Source organism: Pan troglodytes, chromosome 16 (genome assembly GCF_028858775.2).
Source record: "Pan troglodytes isolate AG18354 chromosome 16, NHGRI_mPanTro3-v2.0_pri, whole genome shotgun sequence".
Classification (NCBI taxonomy): Eukaryota; Metazoa; Chordata; class Mammalia; order Primates; family Hominidae; genus Pan; species Pan troglodytes.
Window position 1 is genome coordinate 86,415,058 of NC_072414.2, and position 20,680 is coordinate 86,435,737.

A 20,680-nucleotide genomic window follows, 5' to 3' on the forward strand; every position below is an offset into this window, starting at 1 on the left:
GCTCGCATGGTTATGGGGGTCGAGAAGTCCCACGATCTGCCATTTGTAAGATGGAGAACCAGGAAAGTTGGTGGTAAAATTCAGTCCAATTCCAAAGGAAAGTTGGTGGTATAATTCAAAGTCCCCCGTGAGAATCAGGGGGCAGATAGTGTAATTTGTGGTCTGAATCTGAAAGCTGGCAAACTGTAAATGCTGATATCTGAGAGTATAAAAAGATGGATGTCCCAGCTCAAGCAAAAGGCTCAAATTTGTCTGTCTTCTGCCTTTTTGTTCTATTCAGTCCCTCAAAGGTTTGGAGAAGTCTCATCCATGTGGGGGAGGGTCATCTCCTTACTCAGTTTGCCAATTCGAATCCTGATTTCTCTCAAAAACACTCTTACAGACACACCCAGAAAAAATGTTTTACCAGCTGCCTGGGCATTCCTTCACCAGGTCGACACATAAAATTAACCATCACGGGAGGGATTCCGTGTGGGTGAGCTGGGAAAGGAAGTCAAGACGATGGGAAATGGCTTGACTAAAAACCTGGAAGGGAAAGCACAAGCTTTGGATTTGGGACAAACCTTAGAATTCATGAGTGCTGCCCTATTAACCAGAGCGCACAGCGAATTCCAGAGAAGGACATGCTCCAGGTCACTGAGGGCCCAGGAGCAGGCAGGACTAGAGGCAGGGCTAGTGCCCTGTCTCTCCTCCAGCATGCCCTTCTGCCTCTAGCGTTTTCCTCTCTGAAGTTTATGTGGGTGATTCTTATGTGGTGTAATGGTTAGAGGCCCGCACTTGAGAGGCAAAAGATCTTAGCTCTTATACTTATTAGCCATATGATCTAAGGCAAGCTATTCTAAACTCTACGTGCCTCAGATTTTCTAACAATAAATAAGAAATAAATTGCATCTGACTCCTTCGGCTATGGTGACAATAATCAAGTACTTAACCTAATAGCTGCACAAAGACAACTCAAAAAAGTTTGCTTTATTATAATAATACTACAAACTATTATTATTATTAAAAAGGATATATTTAGGTTGGTAGAAGACTGACTTAGCTACAGTTAATATATTCCCTGAAAAAAATGCAAAGACATGAAATTAAGCAAATAAAGATATCAAAGTGATATTAAAGAGCAATTGAGAACAGAGAAGGCTTAACGTGAAAAAGAGAACATTTTGTGCCTTGTTTTGTTTGGTAAATGGACTCTCCAATTGCAAGCTGATTTAACACTTTCAAATCAAAATTTAATACCTAATTAATGATTGACATTTGTTTGCATTTGCTATAATTTGCTAAATAATCACAAAACCATAGAATGTGGCTCTTAAGACTATAGATGGTTGAGTTGGGCTGCCTAACATTGGGTAGTAGTTCTGCGACTTAGGAGCTGTGAGACTATGGGCAAGTCACTTAACCTCTCTGAGCCTCAGTGTCCTTACTGTAAATGGAGATGAGGTTATGGGAAGGGTTGCATCAGTTAATATACATGAACATCTTTGAACAGTACCTGAAACATGGGTGCCCCATAGTAGGATGAATGATTTTTAATTGATAGTAAATAATAAAAACAATAATTACTAAATGAATAATAAATACTATTAATATATTAAGCAGAGTTTTTATGATAAAAGCATAACTGATTAATTTACAAAGTTTTGAACTACTCTACTATTTGTACTGGTAAAAACTCTAAATAATTTGACAGCCAATATCTAGATGTTACTATGTACCAGCTGGCAGCAATCACAGTGATGGGCTCAGTGCTTGGGGTGAAATAATTAGCCTTATAGAGGTTGAAATAGAAATTCCAAGCCTGTAAGTACTTTACATTTGCTAGAGCCCATAACTACATTTGTGTCTGATTTATGTCAGTTTTCATACTTACAGTATCCGTTGTGGTTGGAAAGGGGATTTCACTTAAATGCTCTCAAAGCCAAATGCAATGTGGCTGCTTCTTTGGACTTCCCCAAATGTTGATGAAACACTCACCTAAACCAGGGATTTTCAAAGTGTTATCCCTGGACCAGCAGCATCAGCATCACCCAGGGGCTTTTTAGAAATGCAACTTTTCAGGCCCATCCCAGACCTGCTGCATCAGAAACTCTGGGCTGAGGCCCAGCAGTCTGTGCTTTCAACAAGCACTCCCAGGGGTTCTGATGCCTGCTCAGTCTGGGAACTGCTGCAATAAACCAATACAAATATCAACGCTGACATCTATCAAGCATCAAGCATAGTTATTAGAATTGCTACTGGACTCTATTAGAGGACCATGCATGCACTTCTCCCCCCTCCACTCTGTTTCCTATTTGGTACCTCCCTCTGCTGACACATTCTTCCTTTTAGATGTGTTAATGTTACTAACCAGGCTGTGCTGAAGTGACTTTCCCCTGAGCCTCAGAGTCCTTTCTGTCACTTCCTATTATATGTTGATTCAATTAATTTCACTCTTGAAAAGTGGCTTTATTTTCAACTTCTTAAATTGTACCTCCCTGTCTCTACCCCCTAGACTACTGCCAGCAATGAGAATACTAATTTTAAGAGGACCATATTCTTATGGGTGTTTGGCAATGATAGGTTTAATCCCTGGAGTGGTTTAATAGGGGGAATGGTGTAATCAAAATGCAGATGCTACCATCCTGCTGTTTAAAAGAGTGTTCGCTGCTAGAGAACCTCTGAGCATTCTGGGAAAGGGGGTGAAAAATGGACCTAGAAGAATCGACACAGAAGAAAACCTAGAAAATATCCAAGTGGGATGGAATTCTGGAGCAGGAATGTAATTTAAGGACCAATGCATATCTGTAGGTATGGCAGTGGCCATAAATTCTGAACAGATCTCAGATGTTTTGGACTTTGGTCCATGTATTCTGAGAGTAGGGCACGAGTCTCTACTGACTGCTGAAAAACTTACAAAGAGTAGGAAGAGAAAACGGTCAGTGGAAATAAGGAAGAAAATGGTGACTCAAAGAGCAAGGGAATTAGTTCCATTTTTCTTCATGAAGGCTCTGAGTGTGAAACATGGAGTATGAGAGTTACAGAGTCCCCAGCCAGGCCAGCAGCACGCAGTGACTACAGCAATACACAGTGGAGGGTGGTGGCTCAACCCTGGAAGGCAGGATGACAGGCAGACCTAAGACAGAAAATACTGCAACAGTGGAGAGAGAAGCAAGCCTTCTCAGCCTCACACCAGTGCCTGAACTGAGAAGAACTTGACCAACCACAATTTTGCTAACAGTATATTGAACAGTGCATTCATGTCCATATTCTAGACACTCCTAAAGCATTGGCAGGGATGCGTTACATGGCAATAATTATAGCAGTGGTGGCACTAGTCATGTTGTAGGACAGGCTTAGATATGGCTGTACTCATAGGGGTACCTTGCATCCAAATGACTTGACTATTTGCTATCTATCAAAAACACTTGTAAGCAGAGTGTTTCAGGATCACAGAAGATAAATGATCAACTGGCTGGGGAATCTAGGAAGGCTTCCTAGAGGAGGTGACATTGGGCTGTAGGGGAGGAGCTTGAAGGAAGTCTAGAATTTTAGCAGGCAGAGCAGGTGGAACTGGTTTGCTACATTCTAGTATAATTCCAGGCTAAAGATCCTTCCTTTTAATTGTGTGTGTGTGTGTTTTATGTGAACACACCAATACTGAGAATGGCATTCTCAGGTAGATCAGGCACCTTAGCACATCCCATTTCCATTTGCCATTTGTTACCCTGGTCGCCAGTCTTTCTAAGCATTCCATCTCATGGTGCGCTCTGGCAATGGCACACAGAGCCCTCTGTGATCAGTTGGTAGTGATGCTGTGCTGAGGATGGTGAAGCTGTGTCCTGACTAGGTGGAGAAGAGGGGCACTCACTATTAATGAACGACATCTGCCATGGACCAAGGGAAAATCTTTATGAGGGTGAGGACCCTGGGCATTGCCCTCACTAGCACAACACCCTCCTCTGTTTAGTGGGTGTGGAACTTGCAAACACTACTTGCTCTTTTCCTACTGACATTTCTTTATCTGGGAAATGATACATGCATCCTACATGTATTACTGGAAAAGAGATGTGTGCTAGAAGAGGTAGATTTCAATACAAACAACAAAAGGACAGTTCCTGACAATACATCAACAGTTTTCATTCAGTTTTGAAGAGGCTGATGGTATTAATCTAGACACCTACAGTCAGAATCATTCAATAAAGTTCCTGCCATTAATCATGTAATGTTTTCAAAATGAGTTTGCTTGTTTTTTATTATTTTTCCTAGAAGATATATAGAGATAGAACAATGTATACATTGCCTAGAGAGTTAAGTTAGTAGAAACTCTCATGATCTTTCCAGAAGTTTCCCTCTGAAATGTTTAATAGTCTATATAATAAAGGAGAAAAATGTTGACATGCCTGTTATATATACATATATATTTTTTTTAGACAGTCTCGCTCTGTCACCCAGGCTGGAGTGCAGTGGCACAATCTTGGCTCACTGCAACCTCTGCCTCCTGGATTCAAGCGATTCTCCTGCCTCAGCCTCCCAAGTAGCTGGGATTACAGGCCCCCGCCACCACGCCCAGCTAATTTTTGTATTTTTAGTAGAGATGGGGTTTCACCATGTTGCACAGGCTGGTCTTGAACTCCTGACCTCAGGTGATCTGCCCACCTAGGCCTCCCAAAGTGCTGGGATTACAGGCATGAGCCACCGCATGTGGCCAATATCGTATTTTTGTATAGTATAAAATATTTTTTATAAAATAGTGTGTAGTGCAGTCATGTGCTACATAATGATATTTTGGGCAATGACGGACCATGTATACAGTGGTGGTACCGTAAGATCATAATACTGTATTTTTGCCTACCTTTTCTATGTTTAGATACACAAATACTATTGTGTTACATTTGCCTATAGTATTCAGTACAGTAACATGCTGTGCAGGTTGGCAGCCTAGGAGCAATAGGCCATACATATAGCCTAAGTGTGCAATAGACCACCATCTAGGTTTGTGTCAGCACACGCTCTGATGTTCGCACAAGGACAAAAATGCCAGAGACAATCCTCAGTGGGTATCACTGTTGTTAAGTGATGCATGACTGTGTTTGCTTTTGTCATACTGGCTATAATAAACAGGGAACATACATTTTAACATTTGTGCAAGCATAAATGAATGAAAATACGTATATTTCTTATTTTCTTTTCTTATGGATGAAACTTCGTAATTTAGACGTTGCTAAGGATCTTATTCAAGGTCTCACTGAGGTAATATTTCTTCTGGAGGCAACAGTTAGGCTAGTCTCATCGTGGCTGGCATCAATATGGCAACACAATATTGCCCATCCTTTCTCACTCTGGTTCTGCCTTTCTTGATTTTTTTTCCCCTAGAACTGTCAAGATGCTCAAATTTATTACTTAAAATAGAGATCATTGCGTGCAATTCAGTAACTTCCCCTATGGGGAAACCAGGCCACTTTGAAGTTCCTTTTATTCTCAAAGTTCATTAAGTTTATGCCAGTGGTTGTCTCAAATTAGTTTTATAGAGATAGGCATTTTGCAAATTTGTCATTTATTGATTGCATTAAGCTGACCTAATTTAGCTAAGTTGTTTAGAAAAATGACATAATGTGAATTTATCCCCAATTATTAGATAGCAAATATATAGTAATTACTAGAAGTGTGCAGACTAGCAACAGATCCTCTAAATGCTGTATTCATTTTATCTGGCACACAGATGATTTCAAATTCACTTACTTATTTAACAAAAATTTACCCTGCACCTATGATATCTCAACATTGTGTTTGGCATGGAAACCTTAAAGGCCAATAAGCCTGAAGGGAAAGCAAAGAGCCCAAACAAATCCACACAACCAACGCAAAGGAGCATGGGCTGTGAGGAAGGACCCATGGAGGTCGGACGACAGGAGAGAGCAGAAACTCTGCAGGAAGTGATGAAGACTACAGAAAAGACTTGAGAGATGAATAGGAATGTGCTGGAAGGCTGGGGAGGTATCTTGCCAAGAGATGGGCTATGACAAAGCCTGCTGGTTCTCAGGGAATAGGGACCATTCAAGCGATGGGGACAGAATGGGGTTCAGAGAGAAGCGGGTGGAGTGAGAAGCAGACACAATTCATAAGTGTTATGCCAGCATTCGACTGGGCCTGAGGGCTGGGGAGATTTTTAAGCAGAAGAGAGACCTGGTTGGTTTGGTGTTTTTGAAAGCTCACCACGAAAGCTACATGAAAGAAGGACTGGAGAGTGGAGGCTGAAGCAGAAGATGGGATAAAAAACAGCCCCCAAGGGTGTGCAGAGTCCAGGTAAGAGATGCTAAATCTGCTCTAAGGAAATGACACTGAGTCTAGAGAAGAGAGGAATGAAGGATCTGAGAAATGTTTCAAGGTTCATTTAACGGCAGAGGTTTTTTCTTCCCTGTGTGTCCACATGGTGGGTCTGAGAGCAGTCCTGACCTGAGGCAGAGATAGGGGAGCTTTTGTCTTTTTGGGTTGATTGGCATGTGCCATAGGCTGTCTTCCCACCGCAGATCAATAAGTGAAGAAGACGGGATGCTGCCCTCATCTTTTTAGGAAGGACTGTAACACTGGACTGATAGTAGCTGCAGATAAACCACCTCCTGCCTAATTATCCCTCTGAAAGCATAAAGTGTCCCTCCCCTTTCTTCCTGTCCAGGAGCAGCCCCAATGGTGGAGTGTTCAATCATCCTCTTGTCTCAGTTGGGCAGGGTCAAAGTGCCAATAGTGCAGAGTCCGAGACCTACTTGGAAAAATCACACAGTCAACTATAACTCTGTAACAGGAAAGGATGACAACAAGGAGGCACAGAAGTTCCTGGGTTGCATGTGCCTTTCGAGCACCTGGAAATTCTATTAGAGCCTATCAGGTAGGTTTGCAACGATGATGCTGCTTCGGCAGCTCTGACCTGCTCTTGCAGAAGGCATTGTCAAGAATAGGGCATGCCAAGAAAGCACCTGGGTGTAAGAATCCTACAGACCTGTTTTGCATCCTGACCTATGTCATCTTTCTTATCTCAGCCAACTTACTTGACTCGTCTGAGCCTCATCTCCTTGTCATCAAGCGGGGGTCACACCTAATTTTCTTTCTTTCTGTAGGGATTGAAGGTCATGAAAAATACAAAATTCTCAACAGAGTGTAATGTCCTTGATCTTGCCTCACCTCCCACAGGGAAAGGAAACTTCCTGACTTGAGCCTCTAGCAGAGGCACCAATGGGTTTTCTCAGGACCCCAGCACAACCCAACTTTCTTTTATTTGCATAGTTGCTTAACTTTTCTATTAATATTCTTCTCTCTGATTGCAAGCATTTTGAAGACAGGCAATGCAAAGATGTATTCCTTTTTCCTGTACTTGAAATAGTCCTAATCCATTCCATCCCTTGGGGTCGGACCCTGCATCTTATTTATTACCTAAAACATTGCAAAAGATTAAATAGTTTGAGAAAGATTGGAAATTCACTGTCATAGGTGGTGGCAAAGTTAATGATATGAGAGGGAGAGAAGGAGGCTACTATCAGTTGTTGAATATGAGACAATGTTTTACACAATGAGTCAGTGTTGTACATTTTACATTTGACTCATCAACCCTGTGAGATCAGTGTAGCCATGAACATTGGAACCCCCTCCCAAAAAATTAGTGTGTGGAACAAGGTAAAATTTATTACTTATGTAAGACAGTTAAGATGAGCAGTAAATATGATGGCTCCACAGGCATCCTTCTGTGCTAATGTTCTGTAATCCTCAGCTTATTTCCTCCAGGCTCAGGATGGTTGCTTATGCTCCAACCCTCACATCCATATTCTAAGCAGAGGAATGAAGGAAAACATAGAAGGTATGTCCACACCCTCTAAGAATATTTCTCAGTTGTGGACCTTTGGTTTCCTCTTACTTGTCTTTCACCAGAATGTACTCTCAGTCTCTTTTAGCTAGAAGAGAGTCTGGAAAATGAGTCTTTTATCTAAGCGCTTAGGCAAACGAGGAGAAAGGATGTGGGCAGCTACGAGTGTCTCCTGTAGTAAGTGTCATTGTCCCCACATTTTAATGAGAGGAAACTGAGGCCTGCTGAGTTTAACAGTGTTCTGGTTGTCTACTGCTTCATAAGAAACCAACACAAACTTAGTGACTCCAAACAATAAACATTTGATTATGTTCATGATTTTGTGGGTCAGAAATTTGGATGGGATCCAACAGGTATGGCCCCGCTCTGTACTACAATGACTATGGCCTAACCTGAAGTGACTTGAAGAGGAAGGGATGCCTGGGGCAACATACCCAGTGTCTGGCACCTCATTTCTGGCATCATCTGGGTTCCTCAATTCTTTTCTGCATTGTGTCCAGGATTGCTTATTCACTCCCAGGCCTGGCATCTTGGTTGGGATGGCTGGAGCAGCTGAGGTTGGCCAGGCATCTGTCTCTCTCTGCATGGGGCTATTCCACATGGCTAGCTTGGGCTTTCTCACAGCATGGCTGTCTTTGAAAGTGAGATTTCTTCTACTAGTGGCTGGCTTTCTCCAGAAAGAGTGTTCCAAGAGGCCAAGGTAGAAGTTACACACTCCTTAAGCTAGCTTTGGAAGACATACTTCTGTCACAATTCACTAAGCTCATCCAGATTCAAAGGATCAGGATTTAAACAATGCATCTCATTGAAGAGAGTCATAGAAACTTTGCAGCCATCTTTTTCACGAAGTGATTGCTTAAGAAAACACAGCTAGGAAGTTAAGGGGCTCAGCTTGGAGCATAGAGTTGACTTTACACTACATGCCTTTAAGCAGCAGGTCTTGGTGCTTTAAAAGAGTAAATTAAACAAGTTGACTTTTTCGTAGGCATCAAAGATAGTAGCTGGCTATAGAGCAGCGGGATGTAGTAAGATTTGTGACAATGGTATTTTTGTTGGGTGCACAGATTCTGGCTCTCAATGGAGTATGCCCTGGGGCTTTGCACTCAGCTCTCTTACTAAATGTAGCTGCCCCCCTCCTTCCTCTCTCCAAGCCCCCTCCAGCTGAACAACTGGGCTACTGCTCTGCTGTCTCTTTCATATTTGTGAATACTCTCTCAGGTCTGGGAAATCAGATTGTCTCATTTAAATTTAATTTAAATTTGTTTGAAGAATCAACCTGAGACATCAAAGGGAATCCAAAAAATGCACTACACAATAAATGATCAAATGACTTCTAAAGACATTGCACTTTTATATCTAGAAATATTAGATCAAAACTCCAATTTCTTTTATTGTTAAAATTAAAGACAGACTTAAAAGAAACTGCCATGTAAGTTTGACACTGTGTTTAACCAACAGACAAATTGGTATATCCTGGTAAGGTTATAACCATCAATACATGCATTCTTTCCCTAATTCATAATGAGTCACAGTCTTCCAGTCACTAAACGTCAACTTGGTTTCAAGTTAATTTTCTTCAAGTCATAAAAATATTATTCAGAGTACAGGTCACAGATGCCTAATTTACAATCTGGGAATAATTAAATTACCAGTTTATCTGTTCAAAACAGACTGAGTTTGGTGTTGAAATATGGCCTTTGAGAAACCAACTTCTCAGAAAAAATTCCATCTTAATTATTTGTGCATTTAATTTTTGAAGATCTGAAGTCCTATTCCCTATGTTAACATAGTTAGAAATAGCCCAAAAGTTTCAAGGCTATAGTGAATTGACATTTGCTGTGGGTCCTGGCAGGCAGGTACTTGGGAAAGCGCACAAGCGAGAAAGGCATGCAGCTGGCCTTAACAGGTGCAAAGGAAAACAGGTGCAAAGGCACACCCTCTTTTCACCATGAAAGAGTGAGAAGAACACCTGCTAAATGAATGAGTGAGCATATCTTCACCCATCAAGAATTAGATGGGTGATCAAAAACTTGAATGGGTGATTCTTAACTTACCAAGCAGGAAAAGCACAGTCATTGGTAGAGATGTCAGGAGTGTTTGGGGCAAGAAGTTTTAGCTGAGGGTCATCAGCCAGAGGAAAACCACCCTTTCTAGTGGATGAGCAAAAGATGATGTGTTTCTTATCTGTTGGTCACATAGACTAGATTAGAAGGATCAATAATAAATAATTAAATCAAGCGAGAATAATATTTCTTTAAATTAAATATTTAAAAATATCTAAAAAAAAATTTTTTTAAGAAGGAGGAAACGACCATGGTATTCTAGAGGGAAGAACAGCATTCCTCCCAGGAAGCTGGCTTTCTTTTTTTTTTTTTTTTTTTTTTGAGACGGAGTCTCGCTCCGTCACCCAGGCTGGAGTACAGTGGCACGATCTCGGCTCACTGCAAACTCTGCCTCCCGGGTTCAAGTGATTCTCCTGCCTCAGCTTCCTGAGTAGCTGGGATTACAGGCCCCCACCACCAGACCTGGCTAATTTTCATTTTTTTAGGAGAGACAGGGTTTCAGCATATTGGCCAGGCTTGTCTCGAACTCCTGACCTCAGGTGATCCACCCAACTCGGCCCCCAGAGTACTGGGATTACAGGCATGAGCCACCATGCCAGGCCGAAGCTGGCTCTTTTATGTTTCAGAAAGCCTGTTACTGAATCTTTGCTAGAGACACCACTCTCCTTCCTGCTCTGGGGGTGAAGGAGAGGGTTCTAACAAAGAGAACTGAATTTGTTTGTCTAGTAAAATTATAGTAATGTGAAGTCTGTCCCCTGGCAATACCATTTGGATTTCAGAAGAACAGGAGAGAGATAAGAGGACTGACAAAGGTAAAGCCCATGGTAGGGAGAGCACACTCCTCCAGAAAAACAGCAAGTAGGATCCAGGAAAGTGTGGCTGGAGAGAAGCTCTCTGCACCTGGAAGCTCTGAGAAAGTGAATATTCATATTTATATTGGTTCTCATTATGATCTGGGTTGCTGCCAGTCTTCCTTATGTCCCCAGCATCACTAGGGTCTACAGATAAAGTAGGAATGGCAGTGCTTTGGGAGAATGGGGAGAAGGGGCTCAACTATGGTTGGGGCAGTGAAGAGGGGTCTCTGAGAACAGCAAGCAGAAGAGATGAGATGCTGGCTATGAGCTAGGCTACAGTGGCTAAGCACATTGCAGGGCGCCCAACTCAAAGATTGGAGCAAAACATCCACCCTGCTCACTTCAAATACCAGCAGGGCTGGACCCCGCAAAGTGACTACATTTTGTATTTTTAAAATTATTTTTATTGTATTATTATTATTATTATTATTTTGAGACAAAGTCTCTCTCTATCACCCTCGCTGGAGTGCAGTGGTGCAATCTCGGCTCACTGAAACCTCCACCTCCCAGATTCAAGCGATTCTCCTGCCTCAGCCTCCTGAGTAGCTAGGATTGCAGGTGCCCACCACCACAACCAGCTAATTTTTTGTATTTTTAATAGAGACGGGGTTTCACCATCTTGGCCAGGCTGGTCACAAACTCCTGACCTCGTGATCCACCCACCTTGGCCTCCCAAAGTGCTGGGATTACTGGCATAAGCCACTATGCCCAGCCCAAAGTGCCCGTATTTTGGTGTGTGTCTGAAAGAGAACTGAGGATGGTGGACACACGCGGTATTTGCAAGACTACAAGCTGGTTGGGATTCCAATCCTCAGACTATGTGTTTATACATTTTAAAGAAGGTGCCAGTGTCTCAGTGGGTGCCAGAGTGGTGGATAGTCAGCTTCCCTCAGAAAGGAAAACTCCCTCTCTCTCTAGCAGCTATCACTCTGCATCAAAAAGTCCCTCATGCACGCTTCCTTCAGATCCCTGCAAAGGATAATGCAAAGGATTCTTCTGGTCCTCTTTTTAATAAATCTGGTAATAGGACTTTCCACCATTTCTCTTGGGGTATATTTTTTTCTATTTATATATGATAAACTCACTGTATGGATTTTGGAAAGTGTTGTTTTCATTGAGCACCTGAGTAACAAAGACTTGTCTGCCAGACCTGACTCAGTAGAATCTGAGATTGTTCCAAAATTAAAAAACTTACCAACTGAAGGAGGTGACGAAGGAAGTGGGGTGGAGGTGGGGGGCTCACAGATCCCTGCCCCTCCACAGCCTCCTTCATCTTTGACCCTAACTCTCACTAGATTTTTAAAATACTGTGAAACTGGAGTATCATCTCTTTCTGAAAACCAGGAATAATGGAATATGTCTAACTGAAAGGCAGAAGTTGCAGTTTATCAAAAGCTATTGATTTTGTTATGTTCAGTCAACATGGCTTTCAACTCCAGCCCCTGCCTCCATCTGTTTGGCCTCTGTGTCAGATAAAACCCTCATCACCCAGCTCCTCTGGTTTCCAATCCAAAGCAATGGAGACATTGCTGCCAAAGCTATTTTTCTAAAACACAGATCATATCATGCCATTTTCCTACTCAAAATGTCACAATGGTTGTCCATTACTCTTTCAAATCTGGCTTCTCCCACTTGTCATGCTAAACTTCACTCACACCCGCCCCCGGCCCCCATTAGGCAGGATAACCATGTAGCAACCCTCAAAAGTAGACCCATTGGCATTCTTCAAGGATGACTTGCTCGTGCATTCTTCCACGCCTTTTGTACAGGTTCTACCTAAATTGCTTGCTCACACATCCCATCCCATCTGCCATTGCTATTTGACCTTTAATTCCTGAACAGAATCTCACTTCTCTGTTGCCCAGGCCGGAGTGCAGTGGCACAATCTTAGCTCACTGCAACCTCCACCTCCAGGATTCAAGCACTTCTTGTGCCTCAGACTCCCAAGTAGCTGCGACTACAGGCACCCGCCACCATGCCTGACTAATTTTTATATTTTTAGTAGAGATGGGACTTTCACCATTTTGGCCAGGCTGGTCTTGAACTCCTGGCCTCAAGTGATCTGCCTGCCTTGGCCTCCCAAAGGGCTGGGATTACAGGTGTAAGCCACCATGCCTGGCCTTCACTTCTATTCTTTTATCAAACATTTGGTTAACAAATATTAATGAACATTTCCTGTAAGCTATGCACTAGTATATATTATTTTGAAAATAATGCCATCATATTTTATAGTTATTAAAGAACATAAAGATTTTCCATCTTCAAAGACTTGCATTGTAAAAGGCAAAAAGTAATAAACAAGTATTTTCAGAAATACTGTATCATTCTTATGATGTTGATTTCAGGAAAACAAGCAAGGACACAGAACCCAGCCTCCAGCACACAAGAAACGAAAGGGTAAGCCCAAAGGAATAAACAAAACAAAAATACTTATGAGGTTATAATTTCACATGATTTCAATAAATTACATTATTATAATATAACAAATTTTAATTTTATTAAATTATCACTGGATGTATATATACTATAATATATTATAATTGTTTAAAATTAATTTTAATACAAAAAACTATAGTGGATTGGCTGAATGCATTAAAATTCTATGTCTTTTTTATGCCAAACAGCTAACTAACACGGAAATATACTAAAACATATTTGGTAAACTACTAAAACATTGAATTTTATAGACAAATATAAAATAACATCATGAGATATTATTTCAAGAAAGATGCTTTTTAATGACATATTTGAGCAACCAAGCATTATAATGATGAGCTAATATCAAGGATAGACAGGTTAACCATGTAGAACAAGTAAGCCAGAAACAATGTTGGAATGCAGGGGGCAAGGCAGGGAGAATATGAGAGGCAAGGCAGAGAGAGGAGGGGCAAAGGAAGGAATGGAGATGAGCATGTCTCTGGTGCAGTTACAGAGTGGGAAAGAGAAGAGGTTGGTAAGGAGGAAAGAAGACTCAAAATAGAAGACCAAAAGAGGGGAAATAGAAAAAGACAATTGCTGACTTCAACTTGCATAAAGATCAGGTCCTCATTGAGTCAAAGTCAGACCTCTGTGAAGGTTCATTAAATCTCTCTGACATTTCCAATAATATGTAATTAACTAGGAAAAAGATTCCTTTCTAGTTAATTGGATAAACTTGAATTCAGAGTCTATTTACTAGCTTTCACCTTACATATTTTTGTAGAAACAAACAAAGCTATATTTTGGAGTGAAAACACAATAAAGTTGCCCGCAACTGGAGATGATTCTAGAAATAATAGAAGGTCATGTATGTCTAGGCCATGAATGGAATATTTGTTATGCTTGGCACAGGCTTGAGATGTTTTAAAAACCAAATACATTAACTCCATCAAGTCTGATCAGAACCAATTTAAGGAAAGGCACAATTATAATGATAATTAGTAGAGATTATTTTAAAAATTGAAAATGATGAAAAAACATAACAAATGCATGTGCACTTGGAATGAATTATTCCAAAGTAATAATTATTTTTGAGGACAAAAAACCCATACTACAACACGTGAGATTTAGCAATCAACAAAGCAAGTGCAGAAATAATTGATGTAATAGATTACAAACAACAATGAAAATACCCACAACTCTAGAGTGTGTGACTAGGAGCTCTGCCTCATATTAACATCTGTTAGCTTAATATTTGCTCAAGTAAAAGGGGGGGTTGCATGGCTAAGCATGATGAAAATGGTGCTGCTAAGGCTAATGCCACAAGACAAAGATTCAGGGCTCTTTCAATTGCATGTGTTATCCAAGGGAGAAGCAGTTCAGTAAGCATACAATTTTGAGAAAAACCACCAAAGTTCCTTTCCTCGGGGAGTTTATAGAGCAGTGAAGGAGAAAAATAAATATCTATTAAATAAACCAATCAACAAGGACTTGCAAATTAAGAAGTGCTAAGCAAGAAATAGATTGCTGAGAGAGAGTTTAATGAGGGGGCCTGTTTGTGTAGAATGGAGGAGGTAGTCTCAAAAAGACTGAAGAATGGTAGGGAGCCAGGCATGCAAACACCCAGGGGAGGAAGGTCTTCTGAAGAATAAACAAGATGCTGTTTTACTAGATTGTAAAGAACTTGCCCTGCATGAGGGACTAGCAGGCCCTTGTGCCTGTAGCAGAGGAACAACATGAAATATGTGGTCAGAGAAGTTGTTGGTACATAGCTGTTGGAGCCAGATGTTGGTACATACACCAATGTTAGTTGTTTGACTTTTATTCCAAGTTCATTGGGAAGCATGGACTTATTCATTCTAGGGACATAATCTGATTTATATTTGTAAAAGACCATCTGCACACTATGGAAGAATGCAATAAGGAAGCATGAGTAATTTAGTAGGAGTCTATTGCTAAAGTCCAGACAAGGAATGATGGGAGCCCGTGCTACAACGAGTGGAAGGAGACATAAAAATGGATGGATTGAAGATACAGTTTGGAATAGAACTGAAATGCTTCTTGAATACACTAGGCAGCACAGGTTTGTGTGGTGGGGGGTGTGCTAATAAGGAAGAAGGAATCATCTAGAATGACTCTTATGACTCCCAAGAGTTTGCCTTGCTCATCTGAATAGTTGGTAGAAGCAACTGAAATGAGGATGTCTGGGATAGAAAGATAGAGAACAGGTTTCAGGGAGAAATGAGTTCATTTTTGGCCATGTCGTATTATAGTTGCTATAAGGCACTGAATTGAAGATCTAAGCAGGCAACTGACTGTCAAAGGCAAAGACAGGTGAACTGCATATGTGACTGACTCTTGGACTTGCCAAATGCATATGATACTTAAATCCTTGGAAATGGATGAGAGCTTCCAAAAGCAGAGTATAGGGAAGAAAATGAAGGGATTCTACTCTGAAGTCCTGAAGAAGCTAGGTTAGAGGTTTTACAGAGAAGCTCATGAAGGAAACAAAGAAAGATCCATCAGAGACGTGGGAGGAAAATCAGGATTGTGTTAAAGCAGAAGTCAAAGGAGAGTGTTTCAAGAAAGATGGAGCAGTCCTCATTTTAAATATCATGGAATTTCACTGAGAACAGAAAAGCACCTACTGGGTTTGGTAACATGGGGATTACTAGTGATGCTAATAAGGGAAAAATTCAGTGTACCAATAAGTAGAAGACAGACATCAGTGGATTAAAGCATGAATTGAATGAGAGAAAGAGGAAATAGCTACAGGAGACAAATGCAAGAAGTTTCTTATGGCAGAGAGAAGAGAAATCAGATAGTGACTGGAAGAGTCTCTGGGGTATTTTTTTTTAAAGAGTGGGTGACGCTAAAATATGTTTGATGTGTGATGGAAATGTCTCAGGTTGGGATGTGGGAGACAGGAAGAACATCATGTTCTTGATGAGAGTCCATGAGGAGGGCAAGTCCAGAGTTCGGGAGAGAGAAAGGAAAGGTGGATGTAGACCCAGGTGGGTCTGTGGTGGGCAGATTAGAGAATGCTCAGTAATGGCCTCCCTCTACACAATGACGTACAATGCAAGATCATTAGTTGAAAATCAGGTGGCATGGGTTGGAGGAGCAGGGGCCTACTAGAGAGGTAGAGATGATATGAAAATGACAAGTAGAAAAGTTCACAGGATTAAACATGGAACATGAAAGAGGTTCTGGTTGCCAAGAATCACTACTTTTTAAGGTTCATTAATTTGTAATGACAGTCATCTGCCTTATAAAGTGATTTTTCGCAAAACGCGTTGGCTCCAATGGTACAGACATAAAAAAAGTGAGTGCCTGTGTACCACAAATATTGTAGATCTTTCTAGGTGAGTGCAGTGGAGGGAGAGAGGGACAAGGGAATTTAGGGGCATTGAAAAGCAGCGTTTGTCATAACGAGTCATGGGATCTAAGCTGCATATGAAGAAGACAAGTGGAAAAAGGACGGTACTCTACACACATAACAGAATAGCTAAAAAAGAGAAAAAAGAATGTGACCATTCCAAGTGTTGAGGAGGAGATGGAGAAATTAGAACATCTGTGCATTGCTGGTGGAATTGTGAAAGGGTACAACCACTTTGGGAAACGTGTGCCAGTTTCGTCAAAATTTAAATCTCTACCTACTGTGTGACCCAGCCATTCCACATCTAGGGCTTGTGCATGAATGTTTATAGCAGCTTTATTTGTAATTGATCGAGTTACACAGTTTAAATATGTGCAGTTTATTGTATGTCACTTATGCCTCAATAAAAAGAAATCCCTATGATAGATAAAAGGAAGTTACTGATGGATAGTGGGAAAGAGATGGGATCAATAATTTAGATGTTTCAATGTAGTTCAAGAATTGATTTCATAGGAGTATTTGAACAAATGAATTCAGTGGTTAAAAGTGATGTTTGGAAAATGATGTGCATAAATTGTTTCTGAGATGGAGCCATTTCTGGTGATGACAAGGTTTGGAAGGACAGTGGAAGATTAAATTGGAGTAAGAGGAGAAGGTCCTTAGAAATGAGGATATCTAAGAACTGGAAGGCCTCCATGTTGTATGACTTATCCATGTGCACATTAAAGATGTCAGAAATGATGGCAGAATTGAAGTAGAAGTGTGAGCTAGGAGCTCAGAACTTTGGGGAATTGAGGAGTCAGGAGGAGGTTGGTAGACAGTAATAGCAAAGTGGACTAGGGGATGGTGAAGCCAGATGGTGCAGACTTTAAGGCAGGGTATTGCAAGCTGCAGCTTGAAGTCATTATGGTGTGAAAATGGCAGTGGTACTCAAAATCAGAGATCGGAGGTCCAGCATTTGAAGAAACAGTTCAAAAATATAATAGAGTTTGCTGCTCCCAGCAAGAGGCGTTGAAGAAGGTCTGAAGGAGGGGGGATCTGGCAAAGAGCTGGCTAAGACTGATTGCTGATAGAGTGTTAGTGTTCTAGCAAATACTGGCCTAACTAGAGATGTAAGGCATGATATTATTGATTTTTATATTCTTTGATGGTAGTTCAGAAACTTCAGGCTTAAGTTATGGTGTTGAAGTGGTCTAGCAGAGGAGGGAATCGTGCAAGTTATGCCCTGCTGCCTACTTGGTGTGAGAGCCTCTTAAGAAGCCTCTGGGTGGCCCTGAGGTCTGCGATGTATGGACGGCTACTCCAGCAGGCCTATAGCAAAGGAAAGGCAAAACTGGAAAACAAGTAGAAGGTGATGAGAAGAAAAATGGCGCCACTGGCTGGGCAAGGACCATGCCATCTGGAGTAAGAGGCTGAAAGCTTGCTCATGCTCTGAGTGGCCTTGAGTAGTGGAGCCTGCTGCACAATTGTAGGATGGAGATCAGCCCTGAGAGGTATGAAGGTAAGGACCTGGAGAGAGGCCCAGAGCTTCAGTCTACAGGCTTTAGTGAGGCTTGTTTCATATCCTCCAGGGAGTTGGCTCTCCACACACCTCTATCATGGGATTACAACATTGCCTTGGGATTACTCTGGGCTCCTGCACTTTTATACATCCCATTTTTTAGTAACCAGGACTTTGTTATTTCATTTCTGAGACTCATCTTTGTCTGTCCCATCCTTTACTTCACTGCCTACCCCAAACCTAGAGCTTGGCACACAGTGGATCTTAAATAAAAATTTGTTGAGCGAATGAATACATGAATGAATAAATAAATGAATCCCTTTCAGAATTTATTTATTTTGTTCAAAAATTTCCTCCACTTTGGGAAATGCAAAATTTGGAACCCCAAAGTTTTTACTTTTTTTTTTAAGATCTCAAGCACAAAAGTTTTATCCTCTTTTTTTTTTTTCTTTGATCAATTCCTTTGGGATATTAGAGACAGTGCTAGACTATGTATTGGCTCTGAGAGATACAACTAGGTCTTTTATTATTCAAAGATGAACATTTCTTGACTTACCTGGTAGAGTTATAAACATAGCATGCTACAGAATAGAAGGCAGCTGTGGAGGTTGGGGCAAATTATTGAAAATGGAAATAGCACAGATCTTGATGCGTCTGTTAGTGCATGTGCAGGGCAATGTGCCGTAAGGTGGCTGATTTGCACTAACAGGAGTGCTAACATGATGTATTAAATGTCAGACTGGCATTGCTGGGTGTGCATATCTCTTCTGTTGTACTGCCTGCTTATGCTTATTCAGCCCTTTGAATAATTTAACACATTTCATACTCTAAATTACTCTCAGCAATTTGATGGGGCTTCTGGCAGTTTACTTGAAATGCTCAGTGTTAGGTCAACATAGGGTCCCAGCTTCTGCTAAATAGAAGTACTCTGCCTACTTAGAAAAACATAATTAGTTTTCTCCGTGGATCTCTTCAAGGGTGGGGTGGGCTGGAAGAGTGGGGGTAGGGGAGCCAGATGGGAACCACTGCGTGAGTATATTGGGTTGTCAATCCAGAACAGGCCAGGGATCCAAGAGTTAAAAATTTAATGGGGCAGGCCTTCAGGAGAAGAAAAAGTTGAAGGGCATGGAAAATAGTTTGAGTGCACTGTGCAAATTCGTGTGTATGATAAATGACCCTCATTTAGTCAATACTGACCGCGGCTGAGTCCTCTTTTCAATTGAATCCTTATGTAAAACTGGCCTGCCCCAATGAAGACTGGCTGCAGTGGTGTGGTCTAAGTGCTGCGGCGTTGAGTAGTTTGTGCAAGTGAAATGGTGAACCACTCTCAGATTGGGACCCTCTTCTTTACTTACCACTGTCCTCAGTTTACTTGTATGTAGACTGCAGTGATGATGCGAAATCCTTACAATCCTTGACTATTTTTTCTTTTCTCTCTAGAACTACAATTTCCATGACTATAACAAAATTAAATGTTACTCAGAGCTGTAGATACACTGGTTTCTTCGGGGCTCTAGAAATGTGGTTTTAAGAACTATATTTCCCTTCACCGTTTTATCCCTCTCTCTTCTGTGCATGCCCAGGATGGAAAGGGCATAGAGTTTTGCAAGAAGTGAGGATTTTAAATTAAGGCTTAAAATCTTACCTTTGATGATGCATCACCTTGGGTGAAATTCTGAGTGTACTAATGACCCCAGCCAAGCCATGTGGCAGCAAAATGATGATGCAAGGAGGCCCAGGCTCAGTGCTATGTGATGAGACAGCAGGACTCTGATTGACTGTCCTCTCTGGGGTTGAAATCCTCCACCATCCTCTGGATACGCTGAAAAACCTTCCTGGGGATTTGAAGAATTACATATTCTGAGACTCCATAATGAACTGTTTGCTTATCATTCATTTTACCCCCTTTGAAATAGTCTGAGCCTTCATTGTAACCTTAGGTCAAAATTATTTGGGTTGGTGGAAACTCATGATAAGCACATGCTTTTGAAGGTTTAAATGCCATTCGTTTAAGACCATCAGATTAACTTTTTTATTTAAAAATTTTAAAAAACCTTCAAAGTGTGAGGAAGACCAAATATATGTGTACTTGTGTCTATATGTGTACATGCCTGCATATATGAATTAATCATGTAGGTACACTCAAACACATAGAAATGTTTGTACATCACATATATATGATAGACATCAATTAAAATATGTTTTAAGAAATTAATGATACTTTGAAAAATTAGCAGAACTTCAAAAATAATTGTGTTTATAATTTATTGTGGAAAGAAAGAAATATTCCATCCTCTTTGAAAATCTGTTTTACCTCTAGCCAGAAAGGGAACAAATACATTTGCTTAAAAATAAAGTCTGTGAAGAGTACCATTTCCATGGAGCAAGGCTCCTAACTAGCTGTCACTATGCAAAATTATTGAATATCTTAAAAATATAAGATTATCATTATAGGTGTGATTACTTTATCTTTTAACAACACAACAAATACATGTCTTTGAAAAACATATATTTACTATTTCCCCTTTTTGGCTAACGAGGTCTACTGAATGTGTAACATTCATTTATTCCATTACTTTTATGCATAATCGTGGCCACATTTTTTCTCAATAAACACACTACACCCATTAG